General features: G+C 38.5%; 2 pseudogenes; one reads left to right on the top strand and one right to left on the bottom strand.

The window, feature by feature from the left end:
• Positions 1 to 222: 222 nt before the first annotated feature.
• Positions 223 to 2,133, bottom strand: LOC147005185 (heat shock cognate 71 kDa protein pseudogene; annotated as a pseudogene).
• A 4,595-nt stretch (positions 2,134 to 6,728) lies between these two features.
• Positions 6,729 to 7,644, top strand: LOC147005184 (heat shock cognate 71 kDa protein pseudogene; annotated as a pseudogene).
• The last annotated feature ends 9,783 nt before the right edge of the window (positions 7,645 to 17,427 follow it).

The following is a 17,427-nucleotide window of genomic DNA, read 5'->3' as shown; positions in this document are numbered from 1 at the left end:
CCGGAAGCCTTTTTAATGAGGACTGAGTGAGGTACTTGTATATTGGTATAGCAGTATGTCATTTTATGAGGTTTTTTATAGCTATACACACATAGTACTCCTACTTAGTTACATTTTTCTGCAAACTATCTTTACCTTTAACTAGTTTTATTATACATTCCTTATTAAAACCATCATGTTATGTTATCTAAAGAATAATGCTACACTCTGTATTTGGTTGACTTAAAACACTTCTTCATTGGTGGTGCACTTATAAGGCACAAGATGAAGTGCTCCTTCTAAAGAGAGGCCACCAGGCATCCCTCCAGGTACATCTCCAGCAAAACTTGGTAATGATAGGATTGTAGACTTTCCTTAGTTTTCTGCTGATGCTCAAATTCTTCCTTCTCTGCAGTCTGGTTCTTATCCAACCACGTGATGATTTCATTACACTTGCCAAGAATCTTCTGTGTGTCCTCATCATTCACATTTCCTTGAAGTTTCTCATCCTCAGCAGTTGTTTTCAAGTTGAAGGCATAAGACTCTAGTGAATTCTTGGAGGAAACCTCATCTCTCTGCTTCTTATCCTCAGCTATGTATTTCTCAGCTTCTTGAGCCATGCACTCAATATTCTCCTTGCTCAGGAGGCTCTTGTCATTGGTGATTGAGAGCTTGTTCTCCTTTCTTTTGCTTTTATCTACAACAGAAACATTGAGGATGCCATTAGCATCAATGTCAAAAGTAACTTCAAACTGAGGAACCCCTCAGAGTGCTGGAGGTATGCTTGTGTACTCCACCTATCCAAGCAGGTTGTTGTCCTTGGTAATGAAGGTCCTCTCATCTTCATACACCTGAATGAGTACATCTGGCTGGTTGTCAGAGTAGGTGGCCAAGTCTGTGTCTGCTTGGTTCAAATGGTGATATTGTGCTTGATTATTACAGTCATGACTCCACTAGAAGTTTCAATATCTTGGGAAAGACTTGTGACATCTAAGAGCAGTAAATCCTTAACATTCTCATACTTGTCTCGAGATAGAATTGCTGCCTGGACTCGTGAACCATAATCAACAGCTTCATTGGTGTGAATGCTCTTGTTAATTTTTTTCCATTGAGGAAGTCTTGCAGAAGTTTCTGAATCTTGAGGATTCTTGTAGAACCACTCACCATGCCAATATCATGGATATGTGTTTGTCAGTTTGACATCTCAAAGAGCCTTTTCTACAGGGTACAGTTCACCACAGATCAGGACAACATTCAATTGCACAGTTCGAGCCTGGGTAATGGAGGTAAAGAAGTCAATTCCTCATAGAGAGAATCAATCCTAATACTGGCCTGGTGCTAGACGAAAGGGTGCACTTGGCTTGCTCACAGCCAGTGCAGTGTAGCCAGAAAGCTCACTTGCTCTCACTTATGTCCATCTTGTTCTTTTACTTAAACTTAGCAAGGAATGGTTGGCTCTTAGGTGGTCAAAGTCTTTTCCACACAGTGGGTGTCTCTAGCTGTTGATTTGACTTCAAAATTCTATCCTCAATTGTGATAATTGACAGGTCATAAGGGGTACCTCCCAAGTCACAAATCAGCAAATTCCTATGAGGTCTGACCTTTTTATCCAAACCATAAGCAATAGCAGCAGAAGTTGGTTCATTGATAATTCAAAGTCTGTTGAGGCCAGCAGTAGTTCCATCAACTTTTGTTGCCTTCCTTTGAGAGTCACTCAAGTAAGCAGGCAGTGGGACCATAGAATTGATAACAGTTTTTCCAAGGTAAGCATCTGTAATTTCCTTCATATTTTTCAGAATCATTGAGTCTACTTCTGTGGGTAGAATTTTTTCTTCCCTTTGCATTTGAATTCAATCTTGGACCTGCCTGTATCATTAATCTCCATTAACTTCATGGCTAGTGCTTCATATCAGACAGAACAATTGTATCATCAAACCTAAGTCTGATCAGACATTTGACTTCAAAAATTGTGTCGGTGGAGTTCATTGCCACATGATTCTTAGCAGCATCCCCAGTTGATTCTGTGACATCTAAAGCAACATAGCTGAGTGTGGTGTGTTTACTCTTGTCATTGGCAATTATTTATTCATTTTCATACTGGAAAACACAGGAGTAGGTGGTGCCAAGATCAGTGCCAACAGGTCCCTTGGACATGGTTGCTTTTATATAGGCCCAGTTCTGCTGACAACAAGACCACACAAATCCCCTAATTCTGTCTCTGTGTTCAATGAACACACCTACTGAGTTTATTTAGCTTTTTTCATATATAGTTCTGTCCAGATCTGAACACATGGGATTAGATAGCCTGTGTGAGAGCTTGTCCCTGAACTAGAATATTTCTCCTCCTCTCAGCAGTCATTAATCACATGTAGCTCCTCATCTGGTGGTGGAAGTATGAAGTAGTTCTTCGGACCCCATGGGTTGTAACCAGCAGCTGTCACTATACTGGCCAGCTCTACATCTTTTTATGTTAATGTATCTCTCTATTATAAGATAAAAAGATTTCCCTTTCCTTTAAAACCAATGTGGACTATTATAGATACACAACTGTCCAAAATATGGGAAATAAGTACATGAAGTGCCCAACATGAACCGATGCAATTGTCATGGAAAGGCTCATGGAGATGAGAAAGAAAATGCAGTACTTGAGAGCAGAATTCAATAAAGGGATAGAGACATTGAACATGAAGCTGAAAAATCACAATAATCCGATGGAAGAACTCAAAGGACAGCCTTACAAATAGAATTTGAGAAACAGAATAAAAACTGTATCAGGAAGCAAATATAGAATTGATGAAATCCTCCAAATAAAAAATATTTACACAAACACACACATACACACACACACGGAACATAGAGGATATGTTGTATATCATGAAAATACACAAGGCTATGCACAGGCTTAGGAGGTAGTTTACCATTGGTTATATACACCATCCTATCAAATGCACATCGATTATTATAATACCTTTAAATATAATGATCTGCAGAACAAAGAGTACAAAGTTTTACTTAAGTGATGTGTCAAAATATGAAATTAGATGAAGAAATACTGTTTGAAATAGTCATAAGTATTTATGTATATCTGTAAGAAGTTATCATTTTTTTCTATGATTTTAAGAACATATATCTTTTTACATTATGATATCTTTGAGGGCAAATAAACCTTTTTACTTCTTCATTGTAGCAATTAACATCATATTTTTATACACAACTCACCCACTGCATGTGAAGAGTCTGCTTTCATGAGTTCTTAGGTGGTCAGTATTACAAGTATTCTGGGTATGTTAAGGATTTACATGTAGACTTTCTTCTTGTCATTGTCATCTGCATAACATCATAGCTTTTCTCATAGTACTTATTTTGTTTTAGATTTTTAAAATGATGTGACCCAAGAGCTTCCTCCCTGGTGACTAGCTAACATAATTCCACAGAGCAGCATGCAAGATACCAAGGGAGGAGGGCAACCAACATGCTAACTCAGCTATGATGCCTATGAACCACAACAGTGATTAATTACCATGACATTGTAACTCTATAGGTGCAATAGTGCTACAAGTACCTTGGTATCAAAGAGCTTAATTGGATTTCATTCCCAATAAACAAGAGAGCAATCATGTCTGGGACTGAATCTGTAACCAAGAGCTTAATTGTGTTTTATTCCCACTCAACAAGAGAGCAATCATGTCTGGGACTGGATCTGTGTCAATAATCAAGGAGGTATATTTAGAGGTCTACAACATAGAAGAACTATTATATAAAGATAATGAAAATCAAAGAGAGAAAGAGGAGGTTGTTGATGTAATCCTGGACCAAAGTGTGGAGATGGTAGTTGAAACAAATACTAGACCAGAGGGAGGAAGACAAAGAGGAGGAGGAGGAACATGAAGAAGAGGAAGTTTTGAAGGAACTAGTGTTCATCTAGGATCATGTTGTCCGATTGGACCACTTTGACACTCACCAGATGGTGGGAGAAAGAAAATAAACAACTCTAAATTAGATATTTTCACAGACAATTGTTAGCATATACACTCAGCAAGGTATAATTTTAGATGTCTTCTTAAAGATCTACTTTCCCAAGACTTGTGTTGGCCTGAGTTTTTCTCCTTATTTTTTTTTTAATATTCTGTCACACTGGAAGCAGAAGAATTTAGAGATTTCATGTTGCAGAAAAAGTCTTTTTATTTATACTAAAGGTTGTTTTTACTGGAGAGAAGCATGTAACAATTAGGCTCAATGAGATCAGATTGACCTCTCGCTTATTAGCTGCAAGGAGCTGGGTTGATTCCCCTGGCCTCCTTCTAATGTCTTGGTCTTTACCCATATTTACCCTGACTTTAATACACTCATTGCTATTACAGTGTCGGAAGTGAGGGGAAATACATGGTATTTGTCTTCTGATAAGGATACAGTGCTTACTACATTTTCTAGTTCCACCTGTGTTTCTGAAATTATCATATTATTTTTCTTTTAAAATTAAAGTAAACTTGAAGGGAATGTGGTGCAGATTCCCTAGAAATAAAAAAGAAATACTCTGAGTAAACATAGTCCAGTGTGGGCAATGGGATCAGAGATCTCGGCTAGTGGTGACTTTTGTTAGGTCAAGGAAATCCATCCATTTGGAATATGAAAATTCCACATAGAAGCTTGTTACTTAATGTTCATTACATAATTATAAACAAAATTGAGGCCACTCCGCATTTTAAAACAGGATGGAATGTTATGAAGTGTGAAAGTTTGGCCTTGGGTTGAGGATGGAACTGCCTTCCAGGTTCCTCTTCTGCCTTTTGAGTCACTTGAGAAAAGGTCATGTCTATGCCAAGTATAGACTATGCTCTGAAAAACAGTCTCCATAGATTCCTATTTTGTGGTTATTTATTTTGGAGCATCAGAAACCTGTTACATGTTTTTAAGTAAAATTACTCAAAGCCACTCAGAGAAAAAATTTCCCCTTTTGCTCTGAGCATACAGGTTCCCATTGAAAGCTTGGATGACATTGAATGGAATGAAATTATTATGAACAAATTCTTAAGCTGGCTCTTAGTTTATGTGCTCACTAAAATGCATCCCAGATAATTCATGCCATATATACTGGGAAATATCTTTGTCAATCAAGTCCGTAAAATTGCGGTCATTTTTAATGCCAATAATTTTCAGAATATTGTCCACAGTCTGTACTTTAAGAAATAACTTTAGCCTCGCATCAGGGAGGCCAGATGTGTTTTATGTTCCTATATAGACTGAGTAGTTTAAACTATAAGATCTTTCAAGATAGACCAAAAAGAGTCAGAATGGTTGTCCCTGTGTTAATGCTGTGGTGGTATCATGTAAAACCTGCAGGACTAAAGAAAACTCTGGTTTTATTTTTTGTCCTTAGGGAAATAACAGTGGTACAGGTTTCTACTTCCTGGAATCATAAGATTAGTTGTGAGATATTCAGACTCACACCTGATTCCTTCTTATAAACTCAATTCCTGTGAGTTATTTAATATTGTGTAGATTACTAGACAGTGCTTGTGTAGGTACAGCACTTGGTGAGTGCTCAGTGCCTCACTTGCCAAGCTATCCCCCAGTTAGATGTTTTTCCTAAGGTTCAACATTAAAAATATACACAGCAGAAAAGTATTGAGCAATGCACTCAGAAGTTGGACTGCTTTGGTTAGATTAAAGGTGAAGAATTTCTTTAGTTGCAAGGAAGTCTTTGAAATGAAGTGTAAAACTATAGATCACAAAGGGCCATGTCAACCAGAGGGACAGTGTGTGCTCTTGTTCCTGTGCTGCGGATCCTAAGTCAAGTTGGTCTGGAGCTGATGTTTTTGAGACAATACCCATTCATCCACTCATCTGTTGAGTTATTTTCCTAATTTGTCATCTGCCACATTGCCTTTAGCAGTTCTGGCTAGTGGGGAAGATACCATCTCTCTAGTCTGTCTTTGGATCAACAGGTAGGACTCTCAGTTCCTTCTCTTGCAGGTTGTGTGCCTGGACGCTGCCATGTTTCCTATTATGACGATAATGGACTGAAGCTCTGAAATGGAAAATCTGCCCCAATCAAATGTTACTCCTTATAAGATTTGCCTTGATCATGGTGTCTGTTAACAGCAATAAACCCTAATTAAGATATTTATCTTAAAAATCTTGCCCTCCATGATATTTATACTGTTGGCTTTTAGTGTCACTTCTTTCTTTCCTTACAACTCCATAGGAAATGTCAGTCCTATTTGCCAAATTCTCTCCTCTCCTCCCCTCACAGTTCTGTTCTTCTCTTGCCCCCCTCACAGCATACCTCTTTTATTGATGTGTTAATGAAATATAACATTTCTAGACACATCTATGGGATTATTTTTCTCTTCATTATTATAACTTCATTGAATCATTGCAGACAGTAGCTAACAATAGTTCCATTTCAGAGGCTGATCACCCTGGGTGCACATTCAGGATTTCAATTTTAGTTGCCATGGAATAAATTCTCAGTATGGGGAAGGTTCTTCACAATATTTTTATTGTTGCTGCAAATAAGGATTTAGATGAACATTTCAATTTCCTAAGGAGATTCTGATATTAATCTTAATCATATGTATTGATAATCTTTTTTGATATATGTATCATTTTCTTGTTTAGTGTTTGAATACTTTTTTTTCCTCATAGTAAAACTTGAGATTGTAGTTTCTTTAGTAATTCAAAACCACTCTCTACTTAGAAAAATCCACAATCAATATTCTGTTTTTCAAATTTTTTTAGATACCTGAATCCTCAAGATTCAAAAGCTTCTGCAAGACTTCCTCAATGGAAAAAAAATTAACAATAGCATTCACACCTATGAAGCTGTTGATTATGGTGCAGCTGTCCTGGCAGCAATTCTATCTCGAGACAAGTATGAGAACGTTAAGGATTTACTGCTCTTAGATGTCACAAATCTTTCCCAAGATATTTAAACTTCTAGTGGAGTCATGACTGTAATAATCAAGCACAATTTCACCATTTGAAACAAGCAGATACAGACTTGGCCTCTACTCTGACAACCAGCCAGATGTACTCATTCAGGTGTATGAAGATGAAAGGACCTTCATTACCAAGGACAACAACATGCTTGGATAGGTGGAGTATACAAGCATACCTCCAGCACTCTGAGTGGTTCCTCAGTTTGAAGTTACTTTTGACATTGATGCTAATGGCATCCTTAATGTTTCTGTTGCAGATAAAAGCAAAAGGAAGGAGAACAAGCTCTCAATCACCAATGACAAGAATTGGAGAATATTGAGTGCATGGACCAAGAAGCTGAGAAATACATAGCTGAGGATAAGAAGCAGAGAGCTAAGGTTTCCTCCAAGAATTCACTAGAGTCTTATGCCTTCAACTTGAAAACAACTGCTGAGGATGAGAAACTTCAAGGAAATGTGAATGATGAGGACACACAGAAGATTCTTGGCAAGTGTAATGAAATCATCAGGCGGCTGGATAAGATCCAGACTGCATAGAAGGAAGAATTTGAGCATCAGCAGAAAACTAGGGAAAGTCTACAACCCTATCATTACCAAGCTTTGCCAGATTGCTGGAGGTGTACCTGGAGGAATGCCTGGTGGCCTCTCTGTAAAAGAAGCACTTCATCTTGTGCCTCATAAGTTCCCCACTGCCGCAGAACCTCTGGGTCCTGTGCCTGTGTAAGAAAGAGTCTCTGGAGCAGATAGGCAAAGAGTCAGATGTGACATACAGAAACTAACAAGCAAGAGAGGTGTTGACTCTGAATTTAATTTTCTGGTAAAGCATGAGGCTATTATACAAGGAATTACCAGGAGGTACAAATCACAAGTAAGAAAAGGTACACTGAAAATTACCAGATACAACAGAAAAGAATTTGCAGGAACTAGTTAAATGTTTACATTAAGGATAACAAGCCCTGCCTGGGAAAAGCCTAATTCCAGGCAGGAATTTCACACTTTAGAGTTTATAGCACCAGGGGGTTTAACTCTTGACAGGCTTTAAGAGTAATGTAGTGTCAATGACCCCTTATTAAATTTTATCTAGTCTGGAGACTTTCTTACTTATCAGTATATTAACTCACTCCTGACATGTAATTTAACCTGTGTAACCTGTAGTAAAGATTTCTATCTCAGTGAGACTTTTAGTCTCCTTTTATGCAGACAGCTGGATTAATTGTTTTATAGCAGTGCTTAATTAGTTACTGAATAGGTTAAGCTCCTTGCTGCCATCTGGGAATCTCAGAACACTGGGAAAGGGCTTTAGGAATACAATCTTAAAAGGCATTTACTATAAGGTAATGCTTAGTAGAGTGCACGTGAATCTATACATTAGACTAACACAGTGGAAATTTGATTTGTTGGGTAAGACACCAAAGCTCCGGGAGGGAATTTTGTGGAACTCTTATCCTCATGAACAGCTTCCAGGCTTTCACCTGCCAAACTGATCCATACTGGAGAGTTGACCTCCAGTTGCTCAAAGTTTATTTCTCACGAGCAACTTTTGGGCATTTCTGCCTCAAAAGCCTATTCCACCAGAATCCTCTGGAACCCCAACAATGAAGAAGTTTTTTTAAGTCAACCAAATACAGAGTGTAGCATTATTCCATAGGGTAACATAACATGATGGTTTTAATAAGGAATGTATAATAAAATTAGTTAAAGTTAAAGATAGTTTGCAGAAAAATATCACTAAGTAGGAGTATGTGTGTGTATAGCTATAAACAAACTCATAAAATGACATACTGTTATACCAATACATAAGTACCTCTCTCAGTCCTCATTACAAAGGCTTCCTCTTACCATAGATTTGAACTAAAACATAGACCTAAAACAGGAAAATGTAAAAAGAATGAAATACTTTGGAGCACTTAGTCCTAAGAGGGATATCTTCATCAAAGCACTCCCATCATACACATGAAAAAAGATTGAAAAAAAAAACAGAGGCTATTGGTGATTTCAAGAAAACAGCATCTTCTGTATACATCAAGACTGACACACATGAACTCAAGGCAACAAGTGCAATTCCTACAAAGGGTCAAGCTCAGTGGACTCCTTGCACTGAGACATGGAGAGCACATGGGCTTCCATTACTACAAGGAAGCTATTTGCAATTAATACATGATAGGTATTTTCTCCAAAAGAGTCTCACTATGTGTATGAGCCACACTTCAGGGCAGGCTCCATCTTCAGGAGCTTGACAACATAAATCTAACTCAATGGCATTTTGAAAGTTCTTTGGCTCAGTTTTGTTCGGTTTGGTTTGGGTTGTTTAGTTTTGGTTGTGATTTTGTAGGTGATTTCTTTTGCATGTTCATTTTTGCAATATTTAAGGAAAAATCTCAAGCCAAACACATGGTTGTTTGTTTGTGTGTTTGTATGTGTATTTTTGTGTATGTGTATTTCTGTGTCTTTGGATTCTTTAAAATAATATGTGAGGATTGGTTTGATAACTCAAAGCTGAAGTAATGGCTACTCAGAAGACATTGTTAATTTCAAGACCACCTAGAGTAGTGGTTGTCAACCTGTGGGTCATGATCACTTGGGGTGACATATCAGAGATCCCATATATTAGATAATTACATTATGAATTCAAACATTTTGGAAGTAATAAAAAACAAAATCAAAAATACAAAAAATAAAACAACATCAACAAAAAAAAACTTGTGTTTTTGGTCACCAAAACCCAAGGAAGAATAGGAAAGAGTAACAGCATTAGGAAAATTGAGAATCACTGACCTAGATTATTGAGTTTTACCCTGCACAATTAAAGGCAAACTGCTCCAAATTAAAAGAAAAAATAGATCACTACCAAACTAAAATATTCAGTCAACTGGAAATACAATACTCTGGGTTTACTCTCAGAACTAAACAAAAATGACTTTGGTAAGTAAACTTTGTGATATGTGAAAAGAATGCATGAGATCAGATGTATACAAAATTATAAGTTCAAACTTAAAATACTGCCTCATTGTTACAGTTCAAAACTTAAAGCTGAAATGAACATAATCTAAGAATAAGAGTCCATTATTTCAGAAACTATAAATTTTATTACCACGGTACCCTGAGATAGAGACAGAGACAGAGACAGAGACACAGAGAGAGACAGATACACAGAGAGAGACAGAGAGAGACAGAGAAAGAAAGGGAGACAGAGATACATAGAGACAAAGACAGAGAATATGTGACTAGCTATAGAGCAACAAGTTTTCAATTGTGAGGTTAATGGTATTTCTTTTTTTCTTTCTTTTTTTTTTCTTTTCTTATTTTTAGATTCTATATCTCTATATTCTTTTTTTAAACTTTTTTAAAAATTGGGTATTTATTTCATTTACATTTCCAATGCTATCCCAAAAGTCCCCCACCTGCTCCCCCACCCGCTCCACCACCCACCCACTCCCACTTCTTGGCCCTGGCATTCTGCATTATTGAGGGAGATAGAGTTTGCAGGACCAATGGGCCTCTCTTTCCACTGATGGCCGACTAGACCATCTTCTGATACATATGCAGCTAGAGACACAAGCTCTGGGGGGTACTGGGTAGATCATATTGTTGTTCCACCTATAGGGTTGCAGACCCCTTTAGCTCCTTGGTTACTTTCTCTAACTCCTCCATTGGGGGACCTGTGATCCATCCAATAGCACTGTGAGCATCCACTTCTGTGTTTCCTAGGCCTCTTGTGAATAGTCTCACAAAAGACAGCTATATCTGGGTCCTTTCAGCAAAATCTTGCTAGTGTGTGCAATGGTGTAAGCGTTTGGAGGCTGATTAAGGGATGGATACCCGGATATGGCAGTCTCCAGATGGTCCATCCTTTTGTCTCAGCTCCAAACTGTGTCTCTGTAACTCGTCCCATGGGTGTTTTGTTCCCAATTCTAAGAAGGGGCAAAGTGTCCACACTTTGGTCTTCGTTCTTCTTGAGTTTCATGCATTTAGCAAATTGTATCTTATATCTTGGGTATTCTAAGTTTCTGGGCTAATATCCACTTATCAGTGAGTACATATTGTGTGAGTTGCTTTGTGATTGGGTTACCTCACTCAGGATGATGCCCTCCAGGTCCATCCATTTGCCTAAGAATTTCATAAATTCATTATTTTTAATAGCTGTGTAGTACTCCATTGTGTAAATGTACCACATTTTCTGTATCCATTCCTCTGTTGAGGGGCATCTGGGTTCTTTCCAGCTTCTGGCTATTATAAATAAGGCTGCTATGAACATAGTGGAGCTTGTGTCCTTCTTACCTTTTGGAACATCTTCTGGATATATATGCCCAGGTGAGGTATTGCAGGATCCTCCAGTAGTACTATGTCCAATTTTCTGAGGAACCGCCAGTTCTCACCTGAGGAATACCGAATGGCTGAGAAGCATCTGAAAAAATGTTCAACATCCTAATCATCAGGGAAATGCAAATCAAAACAACCCTGAGATTCCACCTCACACCAGTCAGAATGGCTAAGATCAAAAATTCAGATGACAGCATATGCTGGCAAGGATGTGGAGAAAGACGTACACTCCTCCATTGTTGGTGGGATTGCAAGCATGTACAACCACTCTGGAAATCAGTCTGAACTAACCAATACCCCCAGGAGCTTGTGTCTCTAGCTGCCTATGAATCAGAAGATGGGTTAGTCGGCCATCAGTGGAAAGTGCGGCCCATTAGTCATGCAAACTTTATATGCCTCAGTACAGGGGAATGCCAGGGCCAAGAAGTGGGAGTGGGTGGGTAGGGAAGTGGGTGGGGAGTGGGTGGGGGACTTTTGGGATAGCATTGGAAATGTAAATGAGGAAAATACCTAAAAAAATCCTTAATCCTTAATTCAAAAGCACTCTTTACTTAAAAATTTCCACAATCAATATTCTTTTTTACAAAATTTTTTAGATATTTCCTTTGTTTACATTTCAAATGCTATCCTGAAAGTCCACTATACTCCTCCCTCACCCTGCTCCCCTACCCACCCACCCCCAGTTCTTTGCCCTGTCATTGTCCTGTACTGGAGCTTATAATTTTTGCAAGGACATGGACCTCTCTTCCCAATGATGGCCGACCATGCCATCTTCTGCTACATATGCAGCTAGAGACACTAGTTCGGTGGGTTACTGTTAGTTCATATTGCTATTCCTCTTAGAGGGTTATACACCCCTTCAGCTCCTTGGGTACCTTTTCTAGGTCCTTCATTGGTGGCTTTGTGTTCCATCTAATAGATGGCTCTGAGCATCCACTTCTGTATTTGCCAGGAACTGGCATAGCCTCACCAGAGACAGCTATATCAGGGTCCTTTCAGCAAAATCTTGCTGGCATATGCAAAGTGTCTGCCTGTGGTGGCTGATTATGTGATGGATCACCAAGTGGGGCAGTCTCTGGATGGTCCCTCCTTCCATCTCAGATCCAAATGTTTTCCTGTAACTCATTCCATGGGTATTTTGTTCCCTATTCTAAGGAGGAATGAAGTATCCAAACTTTGGTCTTCCTTCTTGATTTTCTTGTGTTTTGCAAATTGTATCTTGGATATTCTAAGTTTCTGGGCTAATATCCACTTACCAGTGAGGGCATATCAATTGAGTTCTTTTGTGATTGGGTTACCTCACTCAGGATGATATCCTCCAGATCCATCCATTTATTGAAGAATTTAATGAATTCATTGTTTTTAATAGCTGAGTAGTACTTCACTGTGTAAATGTACAACATTTTCTGTATTCATTCCTCTGTTGAGGGACATCTGGGTTCTTTCCAGCTTCTGGCTATTATAAATAAGGCTTCTATGAACACAGTGGAGCATGTGTCCTTATTACATGGTGGAGCATCTTCTGGGTCTATGCCAAGAGGTGGTATTGCTAGATCATCCAGTAGAACTATGTCCAATTTTTGAGGAAACATCAAACTGATTTCCAGAGTGGTTGTACTAGCTTGCAGTCCCACCAGCAATGGAGGAGTATTCCTCTTTCTCCACATCCTCACCAGCACCTGCTCTTACCTTAGTTTTTGATCTTGGCCATTCTGACTTGTGTGAGGTACAATCTTAGGGTTGTTTTGATTTGCAGTTCACTGATGATTAATGATGTTGAACATATTTTTAGGTGCTTCTCAGCCATTCTTTATTCCTCAGTTGAGAATTCTTTGTTTAGCTCTGTACTCCATTTTTTTAAAATAGGGTTATTTAGTTTTCTGGAGTCCAACGTTTTGAGTTTTATATATATATTGGATACTAGCTCTCTATTTGATTTGGGATTGGTAAAGACTTTTTCCCAATATGTTGGTTGCTGTTTTGTTTTATTGACTGTGTTCTTTGAGTTACAGAAGGTTTGAAATTTTATGAGGTCCCATTAGTTGATTCCTGATCTCACAGTATAAGCCTTGGTGTCCTGTTCAGGAATCTTTCTCCTGTTCCCATATCTTTGAGGCTCTTCCCCACATCCTCTTGTATAAATTTCAGTGTATCTGGTTTTATGTGGAATTCTTTGATCCACTTATAATTGAGCTTTGTAAAAGGAGATAAGAATTAATCAATTTGCACCCTTCTATATGATAACTGCCAGTTCATCCAGCACAGTTTTGTGGTTTCCCTTCCCCCACCCTGGAACCTGCTTGCTCAAGGGTGGAGTTTCCTGCTCATTCGTTCTGCCACGCCCACTGCTGGACCCTGAGGCTTTGCTGCTTGGAGGCACACATATGTTCGTCCTGCTACTGGACCCTGAGTTACTTGGCAGGAAATTGGGTTCCTTCCCCCTTCCTTTATAACTGAATGTTGGAATTAGTAAAGGGGGGCCTTGAACATGAAATCATCTTGGCCTCTTTCTTTCTCCCACCCCGTCTAGCTTCCTCTATTTTCAGGTCAAACTGCCATCCTCAGTTGAACCATTTGCATTGCGGACTGCTGGACGGGCCGCAACACAGTTTGTTGAAGATTCTGTCTTCTTTCTACTGGACGGTTTTAGCTCCTTTCTCAAATATCTAGTGATGATAGGTGTGTGGGTTCATTTCTGGGTCTTCAGTTCTGTTTCATTGATCTACCTGTCTGTCACTGTACCAGTACCATGCTGGTTTTAATCACAATTGCTCTGGAGTACAGCTTGAAATCAGGCCTGATGATTCCATGAGAGGTTCTTTTCTTGTTGAGAATAGTTTTTACTATCCTAGGTTTTTTGTTATTCCATATGAATTTGCCAATTGCTCTTTCCAACTCAGTGAAGAATTGAGTTGGAATTTGAATGGGGATTGTATTCAATCTGTAGATTGCTTTCAGCATGATAGCCATTTTGACTATATTAATTCTGATAATCCATGAACATTTGAGATCTTTCCATCTTTTGAGATCTTCATTGATTTCTTTCTTCAGAGACTTGAAATTCTTGTCATACAAATCTTTCACTTCCTTAGTTAGAGTCACACCAAGGTATTTTATATCATTTGTGACTATTTTGCAGGGTGTTATTTTGATAATTTCTTTCTCAAACTGTTTATCCTTTGTGTAGAGAAAGGCCACTGATTTTTTTGAGTTAATTTTATATCCAGCTACTGCACTGATGCTGTTTACCAGGTTTAGGATTTCCATGGTGGGATTTTTAGTGTCACTTACATATACTACCATATCATCTGCAAATAGTGATATTTCAACTTCTTCCTTTGCAATTTGTATTTCTTTGATCTCCTTTTGTTGTCTAATTGCTCTGCCCAAGATTTCAAGTACTATATTGAATAGGTAGGAAGAGAGTGGGCAGCCTTGTCTATTCCCTGAATTTAGTGGAATTGCTTCCAGTTTCTCACAATGTAGGTTGATGTTGACTATGGGTTTGCTGTATATTGCTTTTATTATGCTTAGGTATGGACCTTGAATTCCTGACTTTTCCAAGTCTTTTATCATGAAGGTGTGTTGGATTTTTTTCAAATGCTTTCTCAGCATCTAATGAGATGATCATGTGGTTTTTGTCTTTGAGTTTGTTTACATAGTAGATTACATTGATGGATTTCCATATATTGAACCACCCTTGCATCCCTGGGATGAAGCCTACTTGATCATGATGGATAATTATTTTGATGTGTTCTTAGATTGTGTATGCAAGAATTTTATTGACTATTTTCGCATAGATATTCATAAGAGAAATCAGTCTGTGGTTCCCTTTCTTTGTTGGGTCTTAGTGTGGTTTAGGTATCAGAGTAATGGTGGCATCATAGAATGGATTCGGTAGATTGCCTTCTGTTTCTATTTTGTGGAATAATTTGAGGAGTATTGTAATTAGGTCTTCTTTGAAGGTCTGATAGAAGTCTGCACTAAATCTATCTAGTCCTGGGTTTATTTTTTGGTAGGGAGACTATTAATGAATGCTTCTATTTGTTTAGGGGATGTGGGACTCTTGATTTAAACTTACTCCCTGTATCTGTCTAGAAAATTGTCCATATCATCCATATTTTTAAGTTTCGTTGAGTATAGGCTTTTGTAGTAGGATCTGATGATTTCTTTTTTTTTTTTTTTTTTTTTTTTTTTTTTGGATTTCCTCAGATTCTGTTGCTATATTTCCCTTTTCATTTCTGATTTTGTTAATTAGTATACTGTCCCTGTGCCCTCTAGTTAGTCTGGCTAGGGCTTTATCTATCTTGTTGATTTTCTCAAAGAACCAGCTCCTGGTTTGGTTGATTCTTTGAATAGTTCTTTTTGTTTCCACTTGGTTCTACTCCCCTTTGGAGAATTTGCTTCCTTTTATTCTAGAGCCTTTAGGTGTGCTATTAAGCTGCTATTGTATGTTTGCTACAGTTTCATATTGGAGGTGCTCACAGCTATTAGTTCCCCATTAGGACTGCTTTTATTGTGTCCTATAAGTTTGGGTATGTTGTAGTTTCATTTTCATTAAACTCTGAAAAAGTTTTTAATTTCTTTCTTTATTTCTTCCTTGGGCAAGTTATCATTTGAGTAAAGTGTTGTTCAGCTTCCACGTGTATCTTTTCTATTATTTATGTTGTTATTGAAGATTAGCCTTAGTCCATGGTGATCTGATAGGATGCATGGGACTATTTCAATATTTTTGTATCTGCTGAAGCCTGTTTGGTGACTGATTTATATGGTCAATTTTGGAGAAGGTATTATTAAGCGCTGATAAGATGCCTATCCTTTTGTTGAAGATATTAGCTGGCCCCCTAAGTTGAAAATCTTCATTCTCATCTTCTCCGATTATCCTTCTTTGGTCTTCTCATTGTGTCAGGGATTTTCTGGATGTTTTGTGTTGGGATCTTTTTGCATTACACATTTTCTTTGATTGTTATGTCAATGTTCTCCATGGTATCTTCCTCACCGGAGATTCTCTCTTTCATCTCTTGTATTCTGCTGCTGATGCTTGAATCTATGTTTCCTGATTTTTTTTGCTAGGATTTTTATCTCCAGAGTTGTCTCCCTTTGTGATTTCTTTATTGTTTCTTCTGTTATTTTTAGGTCCTTGATGGTTTTGAACAATTCTTTCACCTGTTTGGTAGGTTTTCCTGTGACTCTTTAAGGGATTTTTGTGTTTCCTCTTTAAGGGCTTCTAGCTGTTTAACTTTGGTCTGTATTTCTTTAAGGGAGCTATTAATTTCCTTCTTAAAGTCCTCCATCATCATGATGAGAAGTGACTTTATATCTATATCTTGCCTTTCTGGGGTGATGATCTATCCAGGACTTGCTAAGGTGGGAGAGTTTGGTTCTGATGATGCCAAGTAACCTTGGTTTCTATTACTTCTTTTCTTATGCTTGACACCTGCCAGCTGATTATCTCAAGTGCTTGCTGCCCTAGATATATCTGATTGGAGCCTCTCCTTCCTGTAATCTTGGTTGTTTCAGTACTCCTCAGAGTCTAGCTTTCTCTGTGATCTTGTGATTCTGGGATCCAGTGAACCTGAGATTCTGGGTGTGGCAGAGTTCTTGGCAGTTAAGCTTCCTCTGAGACCCTAAGAACCTACTTTGACCAAGCTCCTGTTATCCTGGGATCCTGGAATCCTAAGATCCTGTTCGAGTTAGAGCACCTGGAAGTGGTGTCTATTCTGGGGACCATGGATCTGTCTGCTGTGTTCAAAACAAAGGTATAGCAGTGCCAGCCAGAAGGAACCTGAGGTGCTGGTCAGACAGGGCCCCTGTGCCCTTGCTCCTGTTGTCACAAGACCCTCATGGTTGTTTTGGAACAGATTCTGCATTCCACTCACCAATGATCTTAAGATGCTTGTCATGCTAGGGGGCCTGTGGCATGGAGAGTCCTCTGGGGACTGTGGGAAAGTCTGCTGAGTTCTTGCACAAGGTGGCCCATATTCTGAAGATTTTAATTATTTGTACAGTGTTTTCTTCTTGACAGTTTCGTACCAACACAGCTATTTTCACAGTACTTTTTCTGTGTTAGGTTTTGAAAATGATGTGACCCAAGAGCTAGCTCCCTGGGGACTATCTTTCCTAATTCCATTACGTAGCATGCAAGTTCCAAGGGAGGAAAACAAACAATACACTTACCCATCTAGGA

This window comes from Mus caroli, unplaced genomic scaffold (assembly GCF_978045245.1).
Source record: "Mus caroli unplaced genomic scaffold, Mus_caroli_1 scaffold_4, whole genome shotgun sequence".
NCBI lineage: Eukaryota > Metazoa > Chordata > Mammalia > Rodentia > Muridae > Mus > Mus caroli.
This window is presented reverse-complemented; position numbering and strand designations above follow the sequence as displayed.